The following is a 12,050-nucleotide window of genomic DNA, read 5'->3' as shown; positions in this document are numbered from 1 at the left end:
TAATGGGTGAATACAGCCCCCAAACATTCAGTGAATTCAGTTCCCACCATAGCTCTCAACCTCTTAGCAAAAAATACCTTGACAAAGCCAGTAATGGGGGAATATAGCCCCCAAACAAATTCAGTGAATTCAGTTCTTACCATAGCTCTCAACCTTAGCACAAAACCTGGATGAAGCCAATAATGGGGGAATACAGTCCCAAAAATAGGGACAAATTTCAAATAGCCATCTTATACACTTAGAAAATTGCTAGAATAAAAGCTTTTGTGTTACCATGCATATATGTATATATATATATATATATGTATATATATATATATATATATGTATATATATATATATATATATATATATATATATATATATATATATATGTATATATATATATATATATATATATATATATATATATATATATATATATATACACATATATATATGTATATATACATATTATATATATATATATATATATATTAAAGAACAAATTCGAAAAAAAAGAAAAAGTAAATACAATAAAAACTTCTTATACCAGGCAAAATAAATAAAGCAGAACCTGTGTTGAGTGCTTTCGTTCTTTATTCGTACCAAGAACCTCTTCAGAAAAACAAATAATGAAAAAAACAGCAGTGTAGGTCTCAATAGGTATTGTTTTGGAACAAAAATGCAATAAAAATAGAAAAAATGTTGCAGCAAATGAAAATAACACGTTGCTACATATAAGCTAAGTTTATCTAAGGTAATAAAACATCAAAGCAAATCAAGTGGTAGTTAAAACAAATTCAAAATAACACACAGCAACTCTAAAAAGCAGAGATCAAAGGCAGGAATGTGACTCAAAGGTTACCTGAGCCAGCATAGAGCACATTTAATGTTGTTTCATTAAGTGCTGGGAAAGACTTTATATTTGAAAGTAACTGCTATTTCAGTTCCCTTACTTCAGCAAAAGTATCAAGGTCCCCATAAAAAACATCCACCTGCTCTAACACTAGAAACCTAAACTGGAGAAACCCTGTGCAGTATAAACTGTGTATCCCTAATGCATTCTTCAAATCCTTTTTTTCGTATAGCTGCACAATGCTCCTAAATTCTACTCCAAAGTTTCCGAGAAGTTTTTCTTATGTAAAAAACACTGAAAGTGTCACAAACCCCTGCATACACATTAGCAGTACTGCAATCAAAATATCTGAGGAAAACAACTTTAAAGTCACAGTAGCGAAAAACAAATTCTGAGCCTGTGTAAATGTATTGGCATGCTATACATGAGCCGCAGGGAAACATGCCTGTTTTTTTGTTATCATTGCTAATTTGCTCCAGTAGGAACGGAACATCAGAGTGTTGAAATGAAACTCGGACTTAGTCCTTTTGTGCAAAAAAGCTGGGGAATCCCCCAAAATGGAAACAATGTCCCAGTTCCTGGTGATAATGTCCGGAATAGGTTTGAGATCCAAACAGGCTGGAACAGGGAAACTAAGGGTACTGCACAGGGTTTCTCCAGCTTAGGTTTCTAGTGTTAGAGCAGGTGGATGTTTTTTTATGGGGACATTGATACTCTTAGTGAAGTAAGGGAAAGTACAGTTGTGTACACTTTCCATAAATGTAGATGTTCGACTGTGTTCACTGTTGCAGTCATCACATTTGAGTTATCTGCTTGCAGTAGCCCTCAGTTGGCCTGATTATCAAAGTCTTGGGTCCTATGTCGGTTGCTGTCTCATCTTCCATGACGTCAGGTAGTCAGGGGTATAAAGCATGCAGCCGATGCCATTACATCAGTTTTTTCTTGTCCCCGATGTCAGGTGCCCCCCCCTAATGGGAAGCAATTAAATATATATACAAGGTTACACCTCCAACAAAAAAGCAAATACACCAAAAAGCTTTAAGCATAGTAAAAAGGAAAAGAGGTATAGCCAAAAGAAGTCAGGGGGCTGGGGGGAGGGTAACCAGGACTGCAACAGTGAATACACCCGAACATCTACATTTATGGTAGGTGTACACAACTGTACTATGTTCTTCGTGTTTCACTCTTGCAGTCATCACATTTGGGTAGATTCCCAAAGCTAAGGATGGAAGGAGGAAATTAGATAGCATTAGGACCAGCTAAAAGGCCCTGCAAGACTGCAGTGGCAAAGCCAGCTCTGGATTTAGAGAAAATTGGCAAATGGTAATGCTTGGTGAAAGTATGTACAGAACTCCAGGTAACAGCTTCTAGGATGTCCTTGGTAGGGACACCTATGAGAAAGGCTGTAGAGGTAGATGCAGCCCTGGTTGAATGTGGTCTTATTCCCTGTGGGATAGGTTTTCCATGGTGCTTATAGCAGAAATGAATGCAATGGCCTATCCATTTAGAAATGGTTTGCTTTGAAATAGCCTTCCCCTCTGCCCCTGCAGCAAATGCCACCAGCAGCTGTTCAGATTTCCTGAGAGGTTTAGTCCTGTCCAAGTAAAATCCAAGCTGTCTGTGCACATCTAAGGACTGCAGTATACATTCCACTTTTTTCTGTAGATTAGAAAAGAAGGTTGGCAAATGAATGGACTGATTAAGAGCCACACTGGATACTACCTTGGGCATGAAGGAGGGATTGGTCCTGAGGGACACCCTGTCCGCATGAAAGATGATGAAAGGCTCCACTGCCATAAGGGCCTGCAATTCAGACACCCTTCTTGCTGAAGTGATGGCTAAAAGGAAGGCTGTTTTCCAAGAAAGGAATTTCAACTCTGCACTTGCAGCTGGCTCAAAAGGAGGCAGAGTGAGTTTTTCCAATACAAAGTTAAGGTCCCAGGCTGGAGTTGGGGCTCTCCTGGGTGGTCTTAAGTTGTTGGCCCCTCTGAGGAACTGCTTGAGAAGTGGATGAGAGAAGAGGGGTGGTTCTGTGTTGCAATGAGCTGAAATGGCTGAGGCATGAATTTTGATGGAGGAAAAGGAAAGGCCCTTGTGAAGCATCTCAGTTAAGTATTGAAGAATCTGAGGTAAACTGGGCGCTGCTGTGCCCATCCCCTGAGTTTGGTTCCAAGAACAGAATCTTTTCCATTTTTCAGCATAGGATTTTCTGGTACTAGGCCTCCTTGTCTCCAGAATGACATCCAACACTTGTTTACTGAAGGATGATAACGGAGAGATCAGGTAATAAGCCAGGCTGCCAGGTTCAGGGTTTGAAGCTGAGGGTGCAGAATCTAGTCCTCCTGTTGGGACAGCAGGGTAGGGGTCAGAGGCCTGTGCCATGGTGCTAGCAGTGACACACTGCGCAAGAGGGGGTACCAGTGTTGGTGTGGCCAGTCTGGTGCAATCAGTATCGTCCTTGGTTTGTCCTCTTTGATCTTTAGTAGTACCTTGGAGAGGAGAGGCGGAGGAAAGGCATAAACTGATAGATTTTTCCAGGAGAAGGACAGGGCATCCACTTTCCAAGCTTGTTTGTGGGGAGTCCTTGTGCAGAATTTGTCCAATTGGTAGTTCTGGGGGGAGGCAAACAGGTCTATCTCTGGGCTCCCCCATTTGTTTATCAACATGTTGAATGTTTTTGGTTCCAGTTTCTACTCATGTGGGTCCATGAGATTTCTGCTTAGTTTGTCTGCCAGTGTATTTAGCTTTCCTGGCAGGAATTGAGCCTGTAGGTGTACTTGGTAGCTCAAGGCTGTGTTCCACAGAGTCATGGCTAGTCTGCAGACAGGGTATGAGTGGGTTCCCTCCTGCTTGTTTATGTACCACATAACAGTGGTGTTGTCCATCTTTACCATTAATTGTCATGGAAGAATGTGGTCCTCGAAGGTTGTCAGAGCATTCTGTACAGCTAACATTTCTTTTGATTGATATGCAGGTGCATTTGACTTGGGTTCCATTTGCCCTGAATGCACTTCCCTGCCAAGTGAGCCCTCCATGCATAGTCTGATGTGTCTGTTGTTAGGGTTTGGGTGGCAGGGGGTAGAGTGAATGGCAGTCCCTTGTTTTGGTGGCAGGCCTCTGCCCACCAAAAGAACTCTAACTGTAGGCAAGGTATGATAGGAATCATAGCTTCTAGATCCTGAGAATATTGACACCATAGGCTTTTTAAATACCATTGTAGTTTCTTCATATGTAGTCTTGCATATGGAATAAGGAGAATGCATGAGGCCATGAACCCCAAAGCTTGCAGTATTTGTCTTGCAGATAGCAGGGTCTTTGTGGCCATTAGTTAGAAGTAAGCTGTCAAATGAACTTGTTTCTCTGGCATGAGGAAAGCCATCTGGGAAGTTGTGTTCAAGCTTGCTCCCAGGAATACAATTTGTTGGCAGGGTACAAGGTGTGATTTATTTTCGTTTATGGTGTACCCTAGAGAAGTCAGCACCTTTTGTACAAATACCAGATGATTCAAAAGTATGTCCTGGCTTTCTGCCTGAATTAGACAATCGTCCAGGTATGGGTATATCTGAATATTTCTTTGCCTGCAAAATGCAATGACTGACGCTAGGTACTTTGTGAATACCCTGGGCACAGTGGATAAGCCAAAGGGCAGTGCAGAGAACTGACAGTGCATGTAACCTGCTTTGAAGCATAGGTATCTTCTGCAAGATTCCCTGATTGGGATGTGCAGGTAGGATTCCTTTAAATCCAGTGTTGCCAACCAGGCATCCTTGCCTAGCATAGGAAGCAACTGGTGTAGAGTTAGCATCTTGAATTTTGGGATCACCAAAAAAGTGTTTAGGAGAGAGATCCAGGATAGAACGCCAGGAGTTGTCTTTTCTGGGCACCAGGAAAAGTCTTGAGTAGAAAGCTTGCCCCCTTTCCTCTTCTGGGACAGTTTGAATATCCCTTTTACTTAAGAGAGAGAGAAATTGCTTTTGAGCCTCTGCCCACTGATTTGGGGGTAGCTCTGGCCAACCGTTTGGGTTGGTAAAGTGTGAAAGTGGAATCTGTATCCTTGGGAAACTATATTTAAAACCCATTTGTCATGGGTAATGAGTTCACAGTTTTTTGCTTGCAGAGCAATCTTTCCCCCTAAAGGAGCAGTCAGTTGAGAAGGGCTTGGAAGTTTTAAAGTTAAGTCATTGAGACAATTTACCGTAGGGGGAGTCTTACTACTCCCTGCTTTGGAAGAGGGAGCGCCCCACTGCTTAGTCCTGTGCGTACCTTAGGACTGAAGCCTGGGTGTTCTGCTGGCTCTGGGTTTGGACTGAGAAGGCCTGGAAGAGGCAGGAAAGGACCAATTCTTAGATGGCCAATGCCTACTAAATCTTGGAGGCTGTACTTGCAGGAAATCTTTAACAGTTTGCATAGATTTAGCTTTTTCCTTCATCTTTTTAAGTACTTCTTCTGCTTTGTTACCAAACAGGCGGTCCTGGTTTAAGGGAGCATCCAGCAATTTAGCTTTAACATGATCTGGCAAAGACTGCTCCTTAAGCCAAGAATGCCTTCTAAGTACAGACCCAGTGACAGCAGCCCTGCAAGATGCCTGAAGTGAATCAAATCCACATTGCAAAGTATGTTTTCCATCTTGTTCAGCAGAATGCATTAAATCCTGTAAATCCTTATTTTCAGCAGTCAGGAATCACCATCATTTTCTGTTTAAGCAATCCAATAATATGCTGCTGATACTTTAACATATGAAACTGACAGTTCAAGGCCCTAATGGCCAAGGTTGCAAAAGTGTATACCTTCTTACCCCATCTATCCAGCGCCCTGGAATCTCTATCAGAGGGGGTAGGATTTTTGGTAGTAGCAGCCTTAATGCCCTTAGGCCCCTGTGAAATGGTCTCAGGATCCGCAGTAGGATTTTTAAAGAGGAACTTGTGAGTCAGGAACCCTGTAATATCTATCTGGTTTTCTGGGAGCAGGAGGTAATGAGTCAGGGGACAAGCTAGATTCCGAAAAGGCATCATCAACAATGTCCAGTACAGGGGAGATAGCTAAAGGCTTGTGTTGAGGCAGGAGTAAGAAATCCCTAAGCCTCTTTTTAGAATCAGAGTAATCCTGGCTTTCCCAGCGAAAATGCTCCCTAAGAGTATGCAAGGTTTAACCAAAAGAGAAATCCTCTGGAGGGGAAGCAGGGGGAATAGAGTCTTTTGTATCAGAATCCTCATAGCTAGATAAGGGTAAATCCTGGTCATCAGAGGAAACAAATTTCAGAATCCTGATCAGAAGAATCATAAGCAAAATCAGACCTAGGTCTCTTAGAGGGGGGAGGGCCTTCTTCCCCTGATTAAAGTAATAAGGTCTTCAGCCATTCTTATCATTTGTTTTTTAGGCATAGAGGCCTCACCATGCGGTCTGGGCGTCAGTTTTCTAGGCATGGATTGAGTTTTAGGCAATGAAGAAAAAGACGGCATTGGTTTAATATGCAAGTCAGTAGGCCTGAATACACCCTCAGAAGCCGGTGCCTGAACAACGGCTCCAGACCCATCCAAGGTAGAGACATCCGCAGGTTCCACAGTTGAAGCATCTCGCGGCATACCGGACTCCGAATGGGTCTCAGTAAAGGCCTGCGAATCTGAAGTAGTGGGTATCAGGGGTTGCGAAAGCACCTCACTGAGTACCGGCGAACTGGCGACTAGCTTAGGAGAAGCGTCGTCAGCAGCTTTGGACCTAGGTGGCTTGTCTCTGTCTTTATCTTTGCATTTTTTCGGAATGTCGGTAGTCTGGTGGCTTACCGAAGCCATATCTGGGTAATTGAACCAAGTACCAAAATATTTAGAAGCGTAAATATACCGACGATGAATAGTTCATTGTTTAAATAAGGCACAAAACCGACAGCAAGGTACGTCATGGTCAGGGCCTAGGCAAGGAATACAGTACGAATGAAAATCTTTATGAGGTATTTGCTTTCCTCAAGAAATACAATTATTGACTTTTACTGACATCGGTTTAGAGCAAGAAAAAGTTTCCCCAATGGGGTACTTAGCTTTAGTTGAAGACTTCGGTTCTGAATCTCGAAAATGAAAATTTCAGGAGTCGGCCGACCGGCACTTGCGAACTGCTTCTGCTTCGTGCACCGCACGGCAAGAAAGACTGATGTCATGGCATCAGCTGCATGCTTTATACCCCTGACAACCTGACGTCATGGAAGATGAGACAGCAACCGACGCAGGACCCAAGACTTTGATAATCAGGCCGACTGAGGGCTACTGCAAGCAGATAACCCAAATGTGATGACTGCAACAGTGAAACACGAAGAACAACTGAAATGGCAGTTACTTTTAAATGCACAGTCTTTCCCAGGACTTAATGAAACACAACATTACACGTGCCCTATGCTGGAACAGGTAACCTCTGAGTCACATTCCTACCTTTGATCTCTGCTTTTTAAAGTTTCAGTGTGTCATTTTGAACTTGTTTTAACTACCTCTTGATTTGCATACATGTATATGTATGTGTATATATATATATATATATATATATATATATATATATATATATATTCACATACACACACACACACACATATATATATATATATATATATATATATATACACACATACATACATATGCATGTATATACAAACATATATTATATTTATATTTTATATATATATATATATATATATATATATATATATATATTTATGGGTTCACTATAGAATCCCAAAATACTGAAATCCTAAATTTCAGTATTTTGAAAGTCTATAGCCGAAACCTTTAAATACCGAAACCCGATAACCGCAAAATTTAAAATCTCGAACCTACAGTGCAAATACACCACACACATACGCACAATCACACACAAAGGTAACTCACACACACACATTTCATAGCCCCTTGCACACACACATCACAGCCAAAACACACACTAACATACACAAAAGCCCCTAACCAACACACTCAAACGTACTTGCCTACACTTACAACTATGTATTCACACACCACAACAGCAGAAGCTCCGAACTTCGTTATTTTGAATTTCGCGCTTCTGGTGTTTCGGAATTTCAGGGCTTCGATATTATAATTTCAAAATACTGAAAGTCGGGATTTCAGTATTTCAAAATTATAAAGGGAACCCATATATATATATATATATATATATATATATATATATATATATATATATATATATATATATATATATAATGGTTTGCTATTGAATACCCAAAGTCACTGCTATCAACTGGCATGCAGTTGAAAGGCAGTTTTCCAATGGGCAAAATGCTGACTCAGAATACATCGACTACACTACAGCGAAAGGGTAGTGTAGTTCAAGTATCTGAGTTTGGCATTGTGCACCGAGATCGCTGTTCAGTGAGGAACAAGGAATTACCCCATTTCCTTACTGTAGTGCCATCTCGGAGTATATCCGCAGGTTCCACAGTTGGTATATATATATATATATATATATATATATATATATATATATATGTATAGGATCATAAGAAGTTACTAGGCTATTGGCCGTGAGGCCCTTATAAACCTAGCCAACAGATTAGCCCCTATTTAGCTAAGTCAACACTCGATGTCCCAGTCCAGCAGGGAAACAGGTGGAATTCCAGGGGTGTATTTTCTGTTTCCCATCCAGTTATCTAGGTTGCACTTAAAAAGAGAGAATGAGGTACTCTGCTTCATGTGGAGAGGGAGTCTATTCCACAGATGGGGGAGTCTCTGGGACACAAATCTGTCCCACCAACAACTCCTACTGATGTCTCAGACTAGGTTGAGGTCACACGTGTAGGTTACTTGAGTGGAGCTTGACTTGCGGATATGCAGCAAGTCCCATCAAGGCAGGATCTGAGATTGCTTTGTATGCCAGACAGAGGTCACCACTGAGGAGTCTGTATGAAACTGAGTAGAGGGACAGGGCTTTTAGCCTGTCAGGGTAGGATAGATGTTTGAGGCCTTGGATTCTCCTGGTGAGGAACCTCTGTGGTCTCTCCAGCTGCTGCATGTGCTTTTCAAGGTATATGCCGAAATGGGTGTTGTACTCCGTAATGGGCCTTGTAAGACAAGAATACAGGGATATTATGACCTCTTTGCCCCAGGATGAGATACCCCTTACTTATAATGTGGGCCATGTAAAAAGCTTTCCATACAATGGAAGCAACATGGTGGTCAAACGTCAGGTTATTATCAACCTGGATGCCCAAATCCCTCATGACGGATTGCATGCTGAGGATGTTGTTATTAATGTGATAATGTATGGGACTGTCACTCTCCCAAAAGGGGATGATGATGCATTTTTTGGTGCCATGTTTCTGGCACCAGTCATTTGTTTGGGTGATGCCCTCTTGGAGGATGTCCACATCACTAGGGGAACTGATGACAGTGCCCAGCTTGCAGTCATCAGCAAAACTGGTCAGCCATAGCTCATTGGTTTTGGCCTGCACCTCAGAAAAGTATATTCAGAATACCAGAGGCCCTAAGACAGATCCATGGGGTATGCCAATCGTTACAGGTCTACTACTTGAGGTGGCTTCCCCTATTTTGACTAGGTGGGTTCTATCAGTGAGCCAGTTTGCTACCCATATGGTAACATATGGATTGATGCCTAGTTGAGACAGTTTATCTATTATGCCTAAGGGGGGAATAGTGTCGAAGGCTTTGGCCAGGTCAAGGTAGGCGGTGTGCACCATCTTCCCCTTGTCCATGGCTTTGATGACTGTGTCAAAGAAGTCGACCAAATTTAGCAGACATGACCTCCCCTTGACAAAGCCAAACTGTGTGGGATCAAGTGTTTGGAGTTTGCCAATGTCCTTGTTAATAGGGTCCATGATAATCCTTTCCATAGCCTTGCAGATCAGGCTAGTTAGGCTTATGGGTCTATAATTTCCCGGATAAGTGGACGCCCTCACCTTTGTGCAAAGGGATGATAGTGGCTGTCCTCCACTCAGCTGGGATGAAGCCGGTAATCTGGGTTTGATTGAATTGGGCGCCTAATGGTGCTACAAGTTCCTGCCTGAATTCATGTAGGAAGCACGGATTTACGAACTGCATTAGCTAAACATAGCCTACTCTGTTATAATTTTACATGCTTCAGATGTTTAGTTTTAGAGAGTGTAGAATTATTTTTTGGTGATGTGAATACACTTCTAGAGGTTAGAGAATTAATTTGGCAGCTGAGACTGAATACGGATGCTCCATCTGACCTCAATGAAAATTTAAATATTAAATGTGCACTTTGGTGGCACCACTGAATTATAGGAATTATAAACATTATAGGCAGATGATATACCTGTGAAAGCATGGAGGTGTTTAGGTGAAATGGCAGTGGAGTTTTTAACCAGATTGTTTAAAGAAATCTTGGAAAGTGAGAGGATGCCTGAGGAATGGAGAAAAGAGTTTTGGTACGGATTTTTAAAAATAAGGGTGATGTGCAGAGCTGTAGTAACTGCAGAGGGATTAAACTGATCAGTCACAGCATGAAGTTATGGGAAAGAGCAGTAAAAGCTAGGTTGAGAAGGGACATGATGATTAGTGATCAGCAGTATGGTTTCATGCCGGGAAAGAGCACTACAGATGCGATGTTTGCTCTGAGAGTGTTGATGGAGAAGTACAAAGAATGTCAAAAGGAGTTCCATTGTGTTTTTGGAGACTTAGAGAAAGCATATGACAGGGTGCCTAGAGAGGAGTTGTGGTACTGTATGAGGAAGTCAGGAGTGTCAGAGAAGTATATAAGAGTGGTACAGGATATGTACGAGGGTAGTGTGACAGCGGTGAGGTCTGCGGTGGGAGTGACGGATGCGTTTAAGGTGGAGGTGGGGTTACATCAAGGATCAGCTCTGAGCCCTTTCTTATTTGCAATGGTGATAGACAGGTTGACAGACGAGATCAGACAGGAGTCCCCGTGGACTATGATGTTTGCAGATGACATTGTGATCTGTAGTGAGAGTAGGGAACAAGAGGAGGAGACCCTGGAGAGATGGAGATATGCTCTAGAGAGAAGAGGAATGAAGGTCAGCAGGACTAAGACAGAATATATGTGTGTGAATGAGAGGGAGGATAGAGGAATGGTGAGGATGCAAGGAGTAGAGGTGGCAAAGTGGATGAGTTTAAATACTTGGGGTCAATAGTTCAGAGTAACGGTGAGTGTGGAAGAGAGGTGAAGAAGAGAGTACAGGCAGGATGGAGTGGGTGGAGAAGAGTGTCAGGAGTGATTTGTGACAGACGAGTACCTGTAAGAGTGAAAGGGAAGGTCTACAAGAGGGTAGTGAGACCAGCTATGTTATATGGGTTGGAGACAGTGGCATTGACAAAAAGGCAGGAGTTTGAGCTGGATATGGCAGAGTTAAAGATGTTAAGATTTGCACTGGTTGTGACGAGGGTAGACAGGATTACGAATAAGTATATTAGAGGGTCAGCCCAGGTTGGAAGGTTTGGAGACAAAGCCAGAGAGGAAAGATTACGTTAGTTTGGACATGTGCTGAGGAGGGATGCTGAGTATATTGGGAAAAAGGTGCTAAGGATGAAGCTACCAGGTAAAAGGAAAAGAGGAAGGCCTAAGATAAGGTTTATGGATGTGGTGAGAGAGGACATGCAGGTGGTTGGTGTGACAGAGCAAGATGCAGAGGACAGGAAGAAATGGAAATAAGAAGTTATGTACCTACCATAACGTTCCATGTTAGTTGTCTTCTTCTCGCCTTCTTTCTTGCTGGATGGGTTCGGAGCCGATCCTCGGCTCCGACTCGGCCAATACTAAAGCTCGAGAGCTAATTCCACCGGCTCGAGGCTCCCCTATATCCCACAATGCTAGGCGGTAACTACTCAGATCTCGTTTGATAGCTATACCAAGCAATCCTAGTCTCCATAGAATGGAGTAGGGAAACCCACCTCAAAACAATCTGCGTAAAAAGTATCGCAGACCGCAGTAAGGATAAAAGAGGTGGAAGAACGTGTGGGAATGACAACTTCCAGAGGAAGAACACAAACTGAATTCCTGTCGGTCTGTCCAGGCTTGGGGGAAGGAGGGTGGGACGCAAGAAAGAAGGCGAGAAGAAGACAACTAACATGGAACGTTATGGTAGGTACATAACTTCTTAATGTTAAGTTGTCAATCTCGCCTTCATTCTTGCTGGATGGGACCGCATCCCTAGCACCTTATCCTGGGTGGCCTATCGGAACAGACTCTTGAGAACAGTGGAACCAAAATTGGCACGGCT

This window comes from Protopterus annectens, chromosome 13.part0 (genome assembly GCF_019279795.1).
Source record: "Protopterus annectens isolate FY-2018-M chromosome 13.part0, PAN1.0, whole genome shotgun sequence".
Taxonomy (NCBI): Eukaryota; Metazoa; Chordata; order Ceratodontiformes; family Protopteridae; genus Protopterus; species Protopterus annectens.
This window is presented reverse-complemented; position numbering follows the sequence as displayed.